This window comes from Gymnoscopelus microlampas (genome assembly GCF_963454915.1).
Source record: "Gymnoscopelus microlampas genome assembly, chromosome: 2".
Classification (NCBI taxonomy): domain Eukaryota; kingdom Metazoa; phylum Chordata; class Actinopteri; order Myctophiformes; family Myctophidae; genus Gymnoscopelus; species Gymnoscopelus microlampas.
In genome coordinates, this window is record NC_139939.1 from 756,165 (window position 1) to 772,500 (window position 16,336).

Genomic DNA, 16,336 nt, shown 5'->3' on the forward strand with positions numbered 1-16,336 from the left:
GTGTTAATACTGTAAGTGCTCAATAAAGTATGTATTCATCTTAATAAAGGTATTGTCAATCATAGTTGAACTGTTAACTGTGTTTTATTAATAATGAAGCAGCAAAACAGCTTAGTAAACAACAGGCTAGTACAACAAGCAAGTAAACAAGCTACTGTAGTAAACAGTGAGCTTAGTAAATAGTAAAGGTTGAACAATGACATAATAGGCAAGTTAGTAATGACTGAGTGATGTGTTTGTAATGCTAAACAATTATAAGAAACTCAAGATTTGTATTAATGTTATTAAGCAGTCTATAAACTGTTACCAAGTTTTTTACGAAGTGCTTACAAATGACACATGTTAACAAGCATCTAATAAGGACTTATAAGCACCTTATTACCTATGAATTACTACTATCTATTAGGACCTTGGTATAAGTTCACTGGCCTTACTGGCAACAGCATATGCTCATAGACCCGTAAAATAACGTAGCAATGTTCCCACTGCTGTGGACTGCTTTTTAGCGCTCTGCTGCCAATAGTGTCTATCCTTATACATGCAATAGAGCAGTGGTTCTCAACCTTTTCAGGTAGTGACCACCCCAAAATAATCATATGTGAACTGGGGACCCCCCCCCCCCCCCCACCCTGACAAGCACATAGAATTGTATCAGTTGAGACATTACATTTAGTTTGGCTCGGTTCTACAGATAAATATTGTGCCTCTTTCTTATGTTATTTGACAATTTGGCCAATGTTTGACCAGTTTTTATAGTATAGTTTGTTGATTACTTTTGATGCAGTAATGGTATTTTTTTTAAATCCATAAATTGTCACTTCACTGCCATCTGGAGACCCCCCAAAATCTTGTGGGGATCCCCCTGGGGTCCCAACCCAAAAAGTTGTTCACAATCTGAACGTTAAAAATGTAACGTTCATTTAACGTTCTCTGAAAATTTCATTTCAGAGAAAGTTGAGGGATTAATTTCCACAAGGAATTTGAATTGACTTCAACATATATGCTATAATGAATGTACAATTAAGTCATTTTCAATTTCAACACTTGAAGTAATAAAGGCATATTTGAAGGACACAGAAAATTTGTTTTATTTCTCATATTTTGCTGGATTTAATCCTTTGCTTTATTTGATTGCTGTTGATGTATCCAGACAGTGGGTCCAGTTATTCAGGTTTACTTCTCTGGAAGATTCTGCTTAATTGAAAAAAGAAAGAAAAAGACAACATGTATTTTACAGAATGTAAATATATATTTAGTATTCACATTATATTATGTCTCTCATACATTAACATGGTGTGCCATGGTCAATGTTATCTCCATATCCAGTCCTAACCTCTCACTATGGTATAATTTCTGTATATTCAGTATCTCTAATGGCTATGAGTAGCCACAGTTGTTGCATCAATTAAAAAAAGCTTTTAAATACCCCCTGATGATGTAATTGGTAAGTCATATTTCAAACTATCTCTAGTCTACGTCTGAAACAGAGTAAGTAGACAGAAACAGTGCCATCCTATGATGAGCATTAGCGAGGTGTTCCACAGAATAGCTCACTCTTCACTATTGGGCTGTTTTATTTCACCTCCATGTGATCTTACCTGATGCCTGCCCCTGTACAGTTGGCTTGGGCCTTCAGAATCTGATAGGGAAATCCTTACTTTGAGCCTTTTTCAGTATGTTATAGGAGAGGAAGACATTTATTACATTGCACTGCATTGAAAAAAGAAGGAACTATTGTACATGCATTAACTGTGCAGAGTCAAATCCTACAAAAACTACCCAGGGTCCATTTGGGTCTTTTCTTTTCTACTCACAGAGTTAAAATGAACACTAAGGATTTCACAGTGTTTATGTTGAGTATTTCTCACCCCCTGGGTTTCCCCTTCATCATCTACTGGTCTGCCAAAACCCTCATCATTTCCAGGTAGGTTCATGTTGATTGGTATCTGAAAGAAAATAAAAAAGATTACTTTAACCCATTAAGACCTGAGGCGATTCTTAAAAATGTTTTGTAAATCCTAACAGTTTTTAGAAAAAAAACAAAAAACAATGATTTGTGCTGTGGTGGTGTTCGCTCCAAAACACACCGGTTTCATTCAGCAACAAGTGAGTGTTAATTCAATTTTATTACAAGGCAATTAATGCTACACGGCTTGGATTATAAATGTCGGACATTTCCAACAGCCATGCAGTGTGCTTGGAAATCTCTCCTTTGTTTCTCTGCCCTTTTGATCTTGTCACTTCTTGAGCATGGAAGATAGCACTGCACTGTATTTTTTAAAAGAATTATAAAACAAAATGAAAATAATTATGAATAGTAAGTAGCCTAATACCTAGTAGTGTAAGACCATTGTGTTTGTATTGTGTTCTAGGTATAATGCATAGTTTTCTATGCATTTCGGGGGTATGGGGGGTTTAACCCCAAAATGATTTTCAGGATAGGTGTCCCTTATTTTAATCTCTGGGAGATGGCAACCCTGACCTGGCAATACCTTAGCTTTTGCTGAACTGACACCACTGATGTAATGGCCAAACCTGTTAACACATTGAGTGCCATAACCGTAGATCTACGTGAGGAGAATATTTATTTTTTTATATATATATAATATGCATGGCGTACCCACTTTAACTTTTAATAAGATCATAATCATGTAATATGGATGAAGAAAGCCATCTTACCATGACTAGAGCCCCAAAGCCATTGTCATTTTCTAAAGACCTTGTGCTTCCTTTTGGCAACTGAAAATGTATAGCAAATTATTGTGATTGTTTAAGTACATAATATTGCCAACAGTATTATGTATATAATTATGTAAGTTATAAAACCAACATTAGGGCAATGGCCAGAAGAAGGTGTCTCTCCCCTGTTCCCCTTTAAACGCTCTAATGTAAATACAGTATGTTTACCCTGTCCTGACAGGACTTTGATGCTGGTTAAAACAAAGCAGTAAATGATTCATTAAATTATATCACTATTCTAAATAGTACGTACTGTAGACCAGTCTAACCTGGTCCATAATAGTTTGAACCAGACGATTGTATACTCTGTTTTATGTTAAACACTGTACAGTATCTTAACAGGAGTCACGGTTAACCATGATGAAATAAAAGTAATCATAGTCATCAAAAAGACTTATTCATTCAAGATGAAAACGGATGTTATAGGCTACTCTACTCTCTTATACAGGGTATGTAGCCTACATACACATGCACATATACACATTTTTCAAGTTCAGTTTCTGTAAGCTGGATTATTATCCAGCTTACAGAAACTGAACTTGAAAAATGTTTTAGCGTGTTTGCTACACTATTGTGTAGCAAACACGCTAAATATTATAAACATCATGATGGAAGGTTTTTGATGGCGCAGCCAGCATAAGCCCCACCAAGCAAAGTAATATTATCGCTCTCATCTTCAACAGAAATCTTCTGCCTCTGCTGACCAACGTTCTTGTGTTGCATTATCAACTAGGCGGAGTCTGATGGAGTTGGTGATCTGAAATGCAATATGAGAGGCATATAGAAGACCCTTTTCAGTAAAGTTTTTGTCTCCGCCAGGCCGAAGGCATGGCGAGAGAGTATGTTTTACCCTCCGTCCGTGTGTGTGTCCGTGAGTGTGTCCGTGTGTGTGTCCTGTCCGTGTGTTACCAGCTAATCTCTGGCACCAAAAGACATTTTTGGAACAAAATGCCTGAAATCATTAATGCAGTGTCCAATTGCCGTGAACGGCCTAAGAATAAATGGTACCCTTTTCACATTGGCCTATTATAGCGCCACCAGGAGGCCACAATAACGTACCTGACCTGGCGGAGACCTGTGCTCCGAGGAGCACTTTTTCTAGTTGTTTATGTTCCATTTAAGTGTCTACAGTATGTGTGCATCAACTGCTAGGCGATGTAGTGAGCTTTGGCTGAGACTGGAGCAAAAGCATTGTCGTAATCTAAATGAGAGGACATGAGGGCATAACTCTTTTGAGATTTCTAGTGGATCATTTGAATGTAATTTAACTAATATTTTAACAGTAAATGATTTACATTGTAGGCAATGTGAAGATGTGCACAGGTGTGGGGAACAACTCTTTCGGCCTTTTGCCATGATGTGTGTCAAAAATAAGACATTTTCCTGGGAGTTTTGTGGCCAAGCCAAGTCAAAGGGCAAGCAAAACTGTATCAATAACCATTATAACATGTGTTATCACCCTTGTAATTCTGTGAACATTTATTTGTCTACTAATGCCAATTAAAAAGTTTAGCCACCTATTTAATTCTTCACAAATTTTCAAAAATAGCTAAAATACCCAATCTACACACTCTGAACACATTTGTAATGCGTTATGGGCTATTTTCACTATCCAAAAAAAGTCAAACAAAAAGATGCTGCACCTGTTTATCATTTCATATGCAGATAAAAGTGTCAACATTTGTCAATTGTTATGTCTGAAATCCTGTTTTCATTACTTGTAGAGAGATCAACAGAACCAGTTGATGTTTGCGGTGAACAAAGTCCAAAGTTCAACACCTCTGCAATTTTTTTTTGGAAAGGGGTGTTCAGATATTTGTGTTGATAATCTGAGTAGGCCTCTTGTATAATTAAGCAGGGATTCAGGAGAGTGTCATGGGATGAGACAATTATTAAGAAACACATAATTATGGTTCTGATGCCTGTTTCTTAATATCTCGCACTGTAAATTACAGACAGAAAATAATAGTCAGACAAGTGGTTGTAATCTAGATACAGATGTTTGTGCTGTACCAGAGTGCTGTCCTGAATTGCTCTCCCTACCCTCTCCCTCGGAATATTTAGATTTTAGCTTCACAAAAAGAGTAGGTTATTTTTGGCTGATGTTCCCCCCGGATGCTGGGGTTCAAGTGGTCAAAATGTCAACTACAAAGTTCATTTCAATCTGTTCTAATGGAAAAGGCAAGGTCATATGCACACCTGATCAGCTCAGAGACGGGTGCTTAGGCAGGGATCAGACGTCAGAATACAATAAAACAAGTAAGACGCGCGAACGCTGGAAGCGAACGCAGCTCGAAAATATTGTGTATTTACGGACTCTGTGTGTGTGTGTGTGTGTGTGTGTTTGTGTTTTGACTGTAGCTGCGCCCTCTGTCGGCCGCACCCAGGCAGTGCACTGCACACAGACAGACAGACAGATACACAAGCCGAGCAGACTTTCATAGTAAGCTCCACTTGGGCGGAGGCGCGCCTCGCCTCCTTCCGCGTTCGCAATGAACCGCACACCGTCTACACTTGCACAATAAAGACAACTTTATTTAGGCAACTTTTCGGTCAAAAGACCTTCTTCAGGCATCTGGACATCATATCATGTCCATACCGTTGTTCCAACCTATCAACCATTGAGGTGCTCACTGCTCAAACATCCTGTCATCTGCGTTATTAGAACCAACAGCCTAGCTGAAACAAAGCTAAACAGGGGCTTTCATGGGTCATTAAACCAAGTGCAAAGTTCTGCATATGTGAGCTCGTAGATCGTCTATTTTCAAAAGACGCATTAAAATATCTTAATTAAATCTCTTTGGTAACAGTATACATCTGTATTATGTAATTTTAAACACAGCTCATAGATTTGTAGTATAATGTGGAAGTAGAGCTTGACAGGACACAATGAAAACACCTGAATGGGGGGAAATAAGGACCCCTTAGCTGAGAGAGAGATGAAGCAGGGACCCCCACTACCTATTATTGGTAGATTAACATGAACCAAGAAGATCAAGCTATCTATGAAATGTATGGAAAAGGTTAATCTTTTCCAGACAGTTAACCTTAAACCCTCAATATTTAGTCAACTTGACCGTTGGCTGTAGTAGATCTTCAAGGAGACACACCATGAATTTCACTTTTTTGTATTTTTTTTGTATTTTTTTGGCTCCCCAGTGTCTCTTGTACCCCAAAAAATATTTTCTTTTAACATTCAGTCATTCATTCTCATTTCAGAGATTTTCAGAATGGGCGTGTCTGAACAGGCCATCTCAGAATGGCAAGTTTGCTTACCTCACCAAACTTTCTGCCCATGTATTTTGACAGACAGAATTGCTCAGTACCGCAGTACAGCACCCCCTTAGCCAACTGGACGTTTTGGTATTGCAGCTGAAAGTGCTTTATAAGCCTGAGAGAATTGACTTGGGATGAGTATATCTGAGTGTTGATTTAGGCTCAAACCTTTTGAAAATGGTTTGAGGGACATACACCATATGATATTAAATATCAAATATTTTTTTTAAATTCATGGTGTGTCTCCTTTCAAGCTCTGTACTTGGTCTGTAGCAGATCTTCAAGCTCTGTACTTGGTCTGTAGCAGATACAAGCTCTGTACTTGGTCTGTAGCAGATCTACAAGCTCTGTACATGGTCTGTAGCAGATCTACAAGCATCACGCTGCGAGGCGTTGTGAGCTTGTAGATCTGCTATTTTGGGATAGTTCACCTAAAGAATGGATTTTTCTATGGAGTGACTACCCCATGGAGACTTGAATGGATATTTTTTAGTTTTTGTCTCATTCCTAAGACAATAATTTGATGACCAGCGGACCGGTAAGGAAGCGGTTCCGGTAGGAGATACAAAGGAGACTCTTTGTGTCTCCTACCGGAACCGCTGCCGGTCATCAAATTATTGTCTTAGGAATGTGACAAAAACTAAAACATATCCATGAATTCAAGTCTCCATGGGGTGACTAATGCATAGAAAAAAACTCATTTTGGGGGTGAACTATCCCTTTAACCAGACGAACAAGGAAGTTGTTAGTAACTGCCTAGCTGGAAAGAGGAACTTACATGAAGGCAGTAGAAAACAGGAAACCACAGGCAGGGTGGGAGCCACCCAAGCAAGTGCAAGTGACAGATACATACAAGTTGAATGACACTTTACAATGTCAGATGTTTGTGAGTCAATGTCAAATTAAAGGTAATCATTAATCAAGCCTTGAAACTTGAAAATGAATACAATGAAGAAAGATGGTTATAATTGCATGTCTTTATTTTGGAGTGTTAAATTTGTATTTATTTACTGAAAGAAATGTTATTTCAATCAAGAATGGGACATATTGAAATAACTGTAGAAAGAAGGTACCTGAAGAAAGAGAAGTATGGTGTGTATGAGGACTAACACTAGCCTGTTATACATTTTGACTAGCACCAGCTTAAATGAATGAAAACTGTACACAATACTGTGTTTGGCCACTGTATGTATCTCTATGAACTGTGGCGCTGTTCCTCATTTGACCTTTCAGCGTTGCCATGTTTAGTGAGAGAAATAAGCAACCATATGGGATCTAAAAACGTTGCCATGTTCAGTGAGAGAAATACGCAACCTGGTATAATATCTTTTTTAAATATCTTGTTTGCCTCTTTCTTCCTTTATTTGACAATTTGGCCAATGTGTTAATAGTTTGTTGATTACTTTCGATGCAGAAATATTTTTTTAATTATTTTCTTTGTCTTAAAAGTGCTTAAATTGTCACTTCACTATCATCTGGGGACCCCCCAAAATCATGTGGTCCCGACCCACAGGTTGAGAACCACTAGAGGATGCTAATGAGCAGGGTGAAATCAGGCCGTACAAACGTTGTGCACATAGACCCCTTAACAGACGACGTCACGCTGGTTGAAAGCGTCATACTTCACAAGCGTCCAGGGCCGGAGTGGGACTCCAAATCTGGCCGGGAGATACACGCCCACCCAGGCCACCCTGCGCGCGCGCAGTGCGCGCCGATTTTTTGGGGGGGGCCTTTTTTGGGGGGGCCTTATTTTTGGGGGGCCTTACAAAAGGGGGGCCTTTTTGGGGGTTAAAGGTAGGGGGGAGGCCCGCAGCTGCACTGAGCTGCAAGCAACACTGACTGCATTGAATTGAAATTGACTGTGGTTGGCCTGGCCTGTGCTTAGGAGAGATATTTTTTTTTTGCTGCATCACTTAAGCGCCGCGCTGGCTGTGGATGGCTGGCCTGACCTGATATTTTTTTTTTATGCAAAAAAAAAAAAAAAAAAAAAAAAGTTTTTTTTTTTTTTTTTTTTTTTTCAGGCAGGCCACTAGAGGGCAGGCCACCGGGAATAGTCCCGGTCCTCCCGACGGCCAATCCGGGCCTGCAAGCGTCAAACCCATTCTATCAGGTCTCTCTAGGGCGCGCAGCACTAGCCAACACACAAGAGGGGGTTGGGGTGTGCTGAAACCAGCGCACCCTGAAACAACAGGTTGAGAATTGATTGCATGAAACAATCACCTGTAGGTCAATGTTTTTTTTTTACTTCTTGTTGTGCTATTGCTCTCATCTGCCTTGTTGTAACTTGTTTTACTTGATTGTTTTATTGCTTGCCACTGAATAGCACTTTGTAACTTTGTTTCGAAAGGTGTTTTATAAATAAAATGTACTCACTTACTTACTACTATGCACAGTTCCAGGCCCGGCGCCACGGGGGTGCCTGAGGGGGCCTGGCACCCTCACTTTCAAATTGTGCCCCCTCAGTTTATTTTGGGGGGGGGGGAAATGAAATTATATTTTTTTATAATAAATGTTTTGATAAAAAAATCGGTAAAGTCAGGCAAAAATAAGTAATCCTAATAATATGATAATATATATAAAAATACAAGAATACATATTTTCACAGTTGTCAGCCAAAGTCATGCTGTACAAAATGGTAACAATAAAACTGTCACTTTAACTCTTACAGTTCTCACACGACACACAGAGAGACAGACAGAGACACACACAGAGACAGAGACAGAGACACAGACAGAAACACAGACAGACAAGACAGAGAGAGCGAGAGAGAAAGAAAGAGCCACACACACGCACGCGCACACACACACGCACGCACGCACGCACGAAACACACGCGCGCATGCACACGCATACGCACACGGGCGCGCGCACGCACGCACGCACGAAACACAGACACGCACACACGCACACGCACACACATACACACACACACACACACACACACACACACACACACACACACACACACACACACACACACACACACACACACACACACACACACACACACACACACACACACACCTTGCTAGTGAGAAGTTTAAGTTCACCGACTTTGCAATGTGCGAGGGGAGCTGAAGTTTCACTTTTTGCCGCTGCTTTGCAATGGGCAAAATGGCGTACTTAGCATGATTCAGCCAAAGACTTAAGGAAAGTAAGGGAGAGCATTTACGAAGGTATTGATTTGATTTTCATTATTTTCCATTTAATATTGCACTGCATCTTTAGTGTTGACCACTGATTTGGATCCTTCAGTGGAACTAAAATGTTCTGATTTAGTGAATCAATTGCTTTGATTATTGTATTATTCAATTGAATATTGTAATCAATCTAAACTAATTTTACCTGATTATTGCTATAAGCTGTATCACAATTTACCATTAATGAACATTCTGTTTCCTGTATTCCTCCTGGGTATCAGAGTATTTATCACATGGGTTAATCCCATTATTTGGTTAATCTCTTTGTTTAACAGTAAAATGTTTGATTTGTGCATCTAAGGATTTGATGGGTTACTTCTAACCTCTATCATTTAGATTTAGATTTCTTTGGCTGTTCAAAAATAACAGAGATATACAAGCTCATAGCCGCCTTTAAGCTTGTATATCTGCTATTTTTGAAAAATCGTGAACATTTGTGCAGATCTTTGGATATTTATCTTTTAAAGCGAACATTTGTAACTCAAATCTTTGCTTCTTCTATGTAAATATTGTTTTTCTTTTTTTTCCCCCTCCATATATATATATCCATAAATATTTTAAAAAGCAGTGTTTCTCAAACTTTTTCATGTTAAGGACCCCCAAATTGATGTTATGTGGCGACATACCCCCATCTGAATTTCGTTTTGTGCCAGGGACCCCCAGAAGAGAAGATTTATGTAAAAATGTAATTAAAAAACAATTGTACATCTGCTATTTTCGAATAGCCAATAAATGGTTAAAGGAGTAGTTCACCCAAAAAAATATTTTCATAAATTACACACCCCATGAAACCTTGAATTCATGGAGATTTTTTTTGTTTTTGTCACATTCCTAAGCCAATAATTATGACCGGCGGAGTTGACTCAAAGAGTCTCAAGAGTCTTCTACCAACCGATGACCTGGTCATCAAACTATGGGCTCAGGAATGAGACAAAAACTAAAAGATCTCCATGAATTCAGGGCTTCATGGGGTGTGTAATTGATATACAATAAGTACTTTTTGTTGGGTGAACAACTCCTTTAAAGTGGTTTAAATGATTGTGATGCTATATAAACTACTTTTACTGGGGACCCCCTGGATCGCCCCCAAGGGCTCTTGGGGGTCCCCGGACCCCACTTTGAGAAACCGATGCTTTAAAAACTAATTACACACAATTTAAATTTCATGTTGGCTACTGTACCTGAAATCATCTAAGGCTGTGTTCATCCAAACAAGATTTTTGTCCTATTCAGATTGGAACCAGGGTGATTAAAGGACCGCTTCACCCATTTTCAATGCATCTTCATATAATCGGTCCTCTCTAATGCTCATTATATATGGTCATTTCTTTGTCTACTCTGTCTGTGTCACAGAGGAGGGCTGTGGCGAGTTCAGAAAGCCACCTTCTGAAAATTTGCTTGTACAATTTTGGATGAAAACAAATCTCCTTAACCCATTAAGACCAGGAACGTATCTGTGTCATTTTTAGATTTCTTTGGCTATTCAAAAATTGCAGATATACACCGAGTGCCGCGCTATGAGCTTGTAGATCTGCCATTTTTGAAAAATCAAACATTTCTGCAAATCTTTGAATATATATATATTTAAAGCGAACATTTGTAACTCAAATCTTTGCTTCTGGGGGATTCTACAAATGTCTTCGAAACCCAACAGTTTTTGTCAAACTTTTTCATGTCAAGGACCCCCAAAATGATATGTATGTGGCCGTGGGCCCCCATCTTAAAATATTTGATCATATATATATATATATTTTTTTTTTTTTTTAAGATATTTTTGGGGCTTTTTCTGCCTTTATTGATAGGATAGTAGGCTGACAGGAAATGGGGAGATGGGGGGGATGACATACAGCAAAGGTCGCCGGGATCGGGAGTCGAACCCGCGACACGCTGTCAAGCTGGATTACCAGCATATATGGTATGCGCCTGGACCGCTACGCCAGCGGACGCCCCATATTTGGTCATATTTTCATGATTTCTCAAACATAGCAGATGTACAAGCTCATATGAGCTTGTACATCTGCTATTTTTGAATAGCCAAAGAAATCTTAAAATGACACCGATGTGTTCCCGTTCTTAATGGGTTAGAGGTTGCCTATATATACCCCTGTTCTGGAGGTTTGCTCGTGAGACTATTACCTCCTAATCCCATCAACCAACATCTGTTCAAAATTAGCCTGAGATCAACCCCTTTTTCGGTTTTCTGATCCGGTCTAGCGTGCCGGTGCACCTCCAAAATGATTCCCCTTCCCTTGGCCATAATTAGTTTATTCTGGTATAATCGTTTGGTATAGGCATCTTTTATTCTAACTCGTATCGCGACTAGTGAGACTAAACTAATTGGTTCACATTATGTGGGAGAACATAAACAATGTGGTGCCAACCGGAACCCATAACTGGAAAACCACAACTGGAAACCAATTTCCAATTTCCAAATAGACCGGATCACACAGTGTGGCATATTAGCATATCATCGAGGGGTTGTTTCTACAGGCGTGGCCTACTGGCATAATTAATGGATCCGGGAATTCTAAATGAGGGCAAAGACAGAACCAAGTTTCAGGTACAATACAACTCCTTAAAGGACAACTTTGTTTTTTTTACAACAAGGGTTATTTTATTAGTTTGTAATGATGATAATTAAAAGATGAGTGTTAAAAAAAATCATGTATTGCTTTCTATTGTTTTTTAATGTGATTTTTAAGTGGGGGATGGGGGCATTCTAGCCTGGTAAACCCTCCCTCCGGAAATCTCATTTACATTTGATTTCAGGAAGGAGTCTGGTCTGAACCGCCTTTCTCAGTGTTGTAGCTTGGGGTCATAGGGTGTTTCGGGTCTCGCAACATACAACATACACCCTCGCCCAGGTGACCCAGCCAGGGTTGATCAAGTCCCGACTTACGTCCCAGTAGCACCCACGGTCAGTCCTATAGGGAAAGACAGGGCCACTCAGTCCGCTTCTCCGGAAGTACTCTGCCGGGACTCGGGGGAGGCTCTGGCACGTGGAGGGACTAGGCTCTGTGGGTTGTCTCCTGGCCGGGCTCCTCCTTCGTCTCACCAGGTCCAGGACCTGAGCGCTGTACCAGATCCTCTGCACCATCCCGATCCAAACATTTCCTTCTGGCGTGATGGTTCCTTGGGCCGATACCACTAGATTGGGCCGTCTAATGGAATTAGCTCCGCTTGCGGTACGCTAGAATGGAATGGCCCTCCTAAAGGGCTCACCGCGGGTTTGTTGGGCTTCTTCCTCACGGAAGAACACAGCATGGGGCGCTAACCCATACTGCTCCCGGGATACCGTTTACATTCCGGCTGTCAACAGTCTCTCCTGTGGTCACCAAACTATTCCTGGTTGTCACGTAGTCTATAAATTCCGAGGCACTATAAATAGAATAACTAATAAAGAAATACATCACATGGATGCAACTGGGACGCATCATCAGTGTTGTAGCCTGGGGTCATAGGGTGTTTCGGGTCTCCTAACATACAACATACACCCTCGCCCAGGTGACCCAGCCAGGGTTGATCAAGCCCCGACTTACGTCCCAGTAGCACCCACGGTCAGTCCTATAGGGAAAGACAGGGCCACTCAGTCCGCTTCTCCGGAAGTACTCTGCCGGGACTCGGGGGAGGCTCTGGCACGTGGAGGGACTAGGCTCTGTGGGTTGTCTCCTATAAATAGGCCAAAACGTGAATCTGCCTGTTATAGCGCCACCATGGGGCTGATTTAAAAAATGTAGGGTGGCATTTCCTCCGTGGGGATGTGCGTACAAAGTTTTACGGAAATCGGAGGCTGCATTCATGACTATTTACCAATGGATCGAATGCCCCCGTCCCCCAGTTAAAAATCACTAAATCATTAAAAAACGATAGAAAGCAATACACAATTCTTTTTTAACACTCATCTTTTAATTATTATCATTACAAACTAATAAAATAACCCTTGTTGTAAAAAAAACAAAGTTGTCCTTTAATGGATTTTTTTTTGGGTGAGAAAAATACTATATTGATCCTAATTGATCAAACATTTATATTTCTGACCAAGTTTGGACGTGTGATCTGCAACTTTTAAAATGATTGTGATGCTATGTTAGCTACTGCTGGGGACCCCCTGGAACCCCCTCAAGAAACCCTGGGGTTCCCCGGACTTCACTTCCCTCCCGAGGTGCATGGGACATCAAGATATCATCAAAGATGTTGCACTTTATGCATTTTATTGTTTGATGAATGACATTAAATATAAATATACAGTGTGACATGCGTGCGTGCGTTCGTTCGTGTGTGTGTGTGTGTGTGTGTGTGTGTGTGTGTGTGTGTGTGTGTGTGTGTGTGTGTGTGTGTGTGTGTGTGTGTGTGTGTGTGTGTGTGTGTGCGTGTGCGTGTGCGTGTGTGTGTGTCTCAGGCCCGGCACCAGGATGAAATGACTGAGGGGGCAGTTGAAAATGGCGAGGGGGCACCGGTGTGTCAGGGGGGGGGGGGGGGGGGGGGCAACGCGGAAAAAAATGACGCTTCACCGGCGCGTTTCACTGTTTTAGTGCTCCTTCAGCAGCCACTGGTTCAAAATGTTGGCGTTTTTGGGCGATAGTTCTGTCTTCTTTCACTTTCTCCAAGCCGTTTGGTGCCCCCCCCAAGGTTGGTAAAGCATAAACTGAGGGGGCAGAATTTGCAACTGAGGGTGCCAGGCCCCCTCTGGCCCCCCCATGGCGCCGGGCCTGGTGTGTCTGAGGGTGCGTTCGGAAATTACGCACCGGAGCACACTCGCCTATTAGTTTGTATTGGCCAGTGCGCTCAGTGCTGTATTTTCGAACGCGCCCTAAGTGTACTGTAGGTACTGAGTTGCCTGGCATGGCCAGACTAATATCACTGCGTAGATATCAGTCTGGAACACGGCAGTCTAGTGTGGAAGATTCATTTCCAAGGAGCTGACTTTAAAAACAAATCTCTGGTGAACCCACCCCACATTTGCATACTGGGCCCTGATTGGTGCCCCACAACTTAGGGGCCAGCGAAATCCAATCACAACCGAGCGGGCCAGACCAAATCTGCCGAGGGCAATTATTTATTTTTTATTTGCACTGGCAGATTCGTCTGGTTTCCAGGCTAGATACTGAGTGAGCAACGGGGGGAGGGGCAGTTGGGGCAGGAATTTCAGCCTGGATCGGCCAATCACGTCTCGGATCAGCAGACGACACAGCTGACAGAGAGACCTAGGAGAGACTGGAGAGAGAGAGAGAGAGAGAGAGAGAGAGAGAGAGAGAGAGAGAGAGAGAGAGAGAGAGAGAGAGAGAGAGAGAGAGAGAGAGACACACACACACACACACACACACACACACACACACACACACACACACACACACACACACACACACACACACACACACACACACACACAGACAGGGAGACAGACAGGGAGAGAGACAGACAGGGAGAGAGACAGACAGAGATAGAGAGAGAGAGAGAGAGAGAGAGAGAGAGAGAGAGAGAGAGAGAGAGAGAGAGAGAGAGAGAGAGAAAGAGAGTAAGAGAGTAAGAGAGAAAGAGAGAAAGAGAGAGACACACACGCACACACGCACGCACGCACGCACGCACGCACACACGCACGCGCGCGCACACACACACACACACACACACACACACACACACACACACACACACACACACACACACACACACACACACACACAGATAGACAGAGAGAGATCAACAGACAGAGAGAGACAGAGACAGAGAGAGACGGACAGAGAAAGAGACAGTGGTTTCTCATGTGTTGACACTGAACACATACATGTATGTAATATGATCAAATGTGTGAATATAAATAATATACTGTCATAGAATCCCATCATCTGTACCGTCAAATGCCTGCAGCAGTTCCTCTGTCTTGCCACCAGGTGGTGCTAACTCTACAGCCCTGTGGTTGTCTGTGTCTCTCAGGTTGACATCAGCTCCATACTCTAACAGCAGAGCCACCTGCTCACTGCTGTCATGTCTGGCTGCTGCCAGCAGGGGGCTCTCTCCTGCCGGACCATCATTCACTCTGGCTCCTACACATCAATGCAATACAATGCATTACAATACAATACAATTCAATTCAATTCAATTCAATTCAATTCAATTCAATTCAATTCAATTCAATTCAATTCAATTCAATTCAATTCAATTCAATTCAATGCAATGTGATAGTAGTAGTAGTTCAGTAACTGTGTTAAATAGCTCTATAGTGTGGTAGTAATCACTGCTATAGAGTGTTTGTTCAGTAACAGTGTTAAATAGCTCTATATTGTGATAGTAATCATTGCTATATAGTGTTTGTTCAGTAACAGTGTTAAAGAGCTCTATATTGTGAGAGTAATCATTGCTATATAGTGTTTGTTCTACATAGAGTATAATAGCAGATCTGCAAGTTCATGCGGAAAATATCCGACTTTACAATTTGTATTTATATATTTATTTATGTATTACAATGTTGGCCACCATGTTTGTTACTGTATGCTCTGTTGAAAATTCCCCACACATTCCTGAGCCAATAATTAAATATTTAACCAATTGAAGTTAATAGGAGACCAATCCTAACAAGAGTAAAACTATATTTAAAACATTCTCTTTGAACCTGGATCTCATCTGGCTTATCAGTGATTACACTGTGACAGTTTTGGAGTTTACAGTATTATTTTATTTACTTTTGCATTGGTCTCCTACTGCTGTGGTGTCCTCAAATATTGGATTATTGTCATATAAAGTAGGATGATAGGCTGATTGATTGATTGATTGATTGATTGATTGATTGATTGATTGATTGATTGATTGATTGATTGATTGATTGATTGATTGATTGATCGATCGATCGAGTGATTGATTGATTGAGTACCTGTGTGTAGCAGTAATTGTGTACAGGAAGTGTGTCCGTGGAGGCAGGATACGTAGAGCGGTGAACCCAGGTGGGATACGCCGTAGTCGGGGTCCGCCCCGCATGCCAGAAGTAACCGTACACACACACTGTGTCCTGGAAAACACACACACACACACACACACACACACACACACACACACACACACACACACACACACACACACACACACACACACACACACACACACACACACACACACGTCTTAGCTGTCCAT

The 16,336-nt window shown here is 41.3% G+C and overlaps 1 long non-coding RNA gene and 1 pseudogene across 2 annotated transcripts in view; both read right to left on the reverse strand.

The window, feature by feature from the left end:
* Positions 1 to 1,091: 1,091 nt before the first annotated feature.
* LOC311035545 lies at positions 1,092 to 2,543 on the reverse strand. Its single transcript, XR_014599737.1, has 3 exons — positions 1,869 to 2,543; positions 1,599 to 1,665; positions 1,092 to 1,191 (listed from the first exon to the last, which is right to left on the reverse strand). It is a non-coding gene; the product is annotated as an uncharacterized lncRNA (long non-coding RNA).
* Positions 2,544 to 12,110: 9,567 nt separating this feature from the next.
* Positions 12,111 to 16,336, reverse strand: part of LOC311061321 (ankyrin repeat and SOCS box protein 5-like) — a 21,313-nt pseudogene continuing 17,087 nt past the window's right edge. Inside the window, exons 5-7 of the transcript XR_014602916.1 lie at positions 16,080 to 16,214; positions 15,064 to 15,255; positions 12,111 to 14,428 (exon numbers count right to left, since the gene is read on the reverse strand). The product of XR_014602916.1 is annotated as an ankyrin repeat and SOCS box protein 5-like (transcript). The remainder of the gene's footprint in view (positions 14,429 to 15,063; positions 15,256 to 16,079; positions 16,215 to 16,336) is intronic.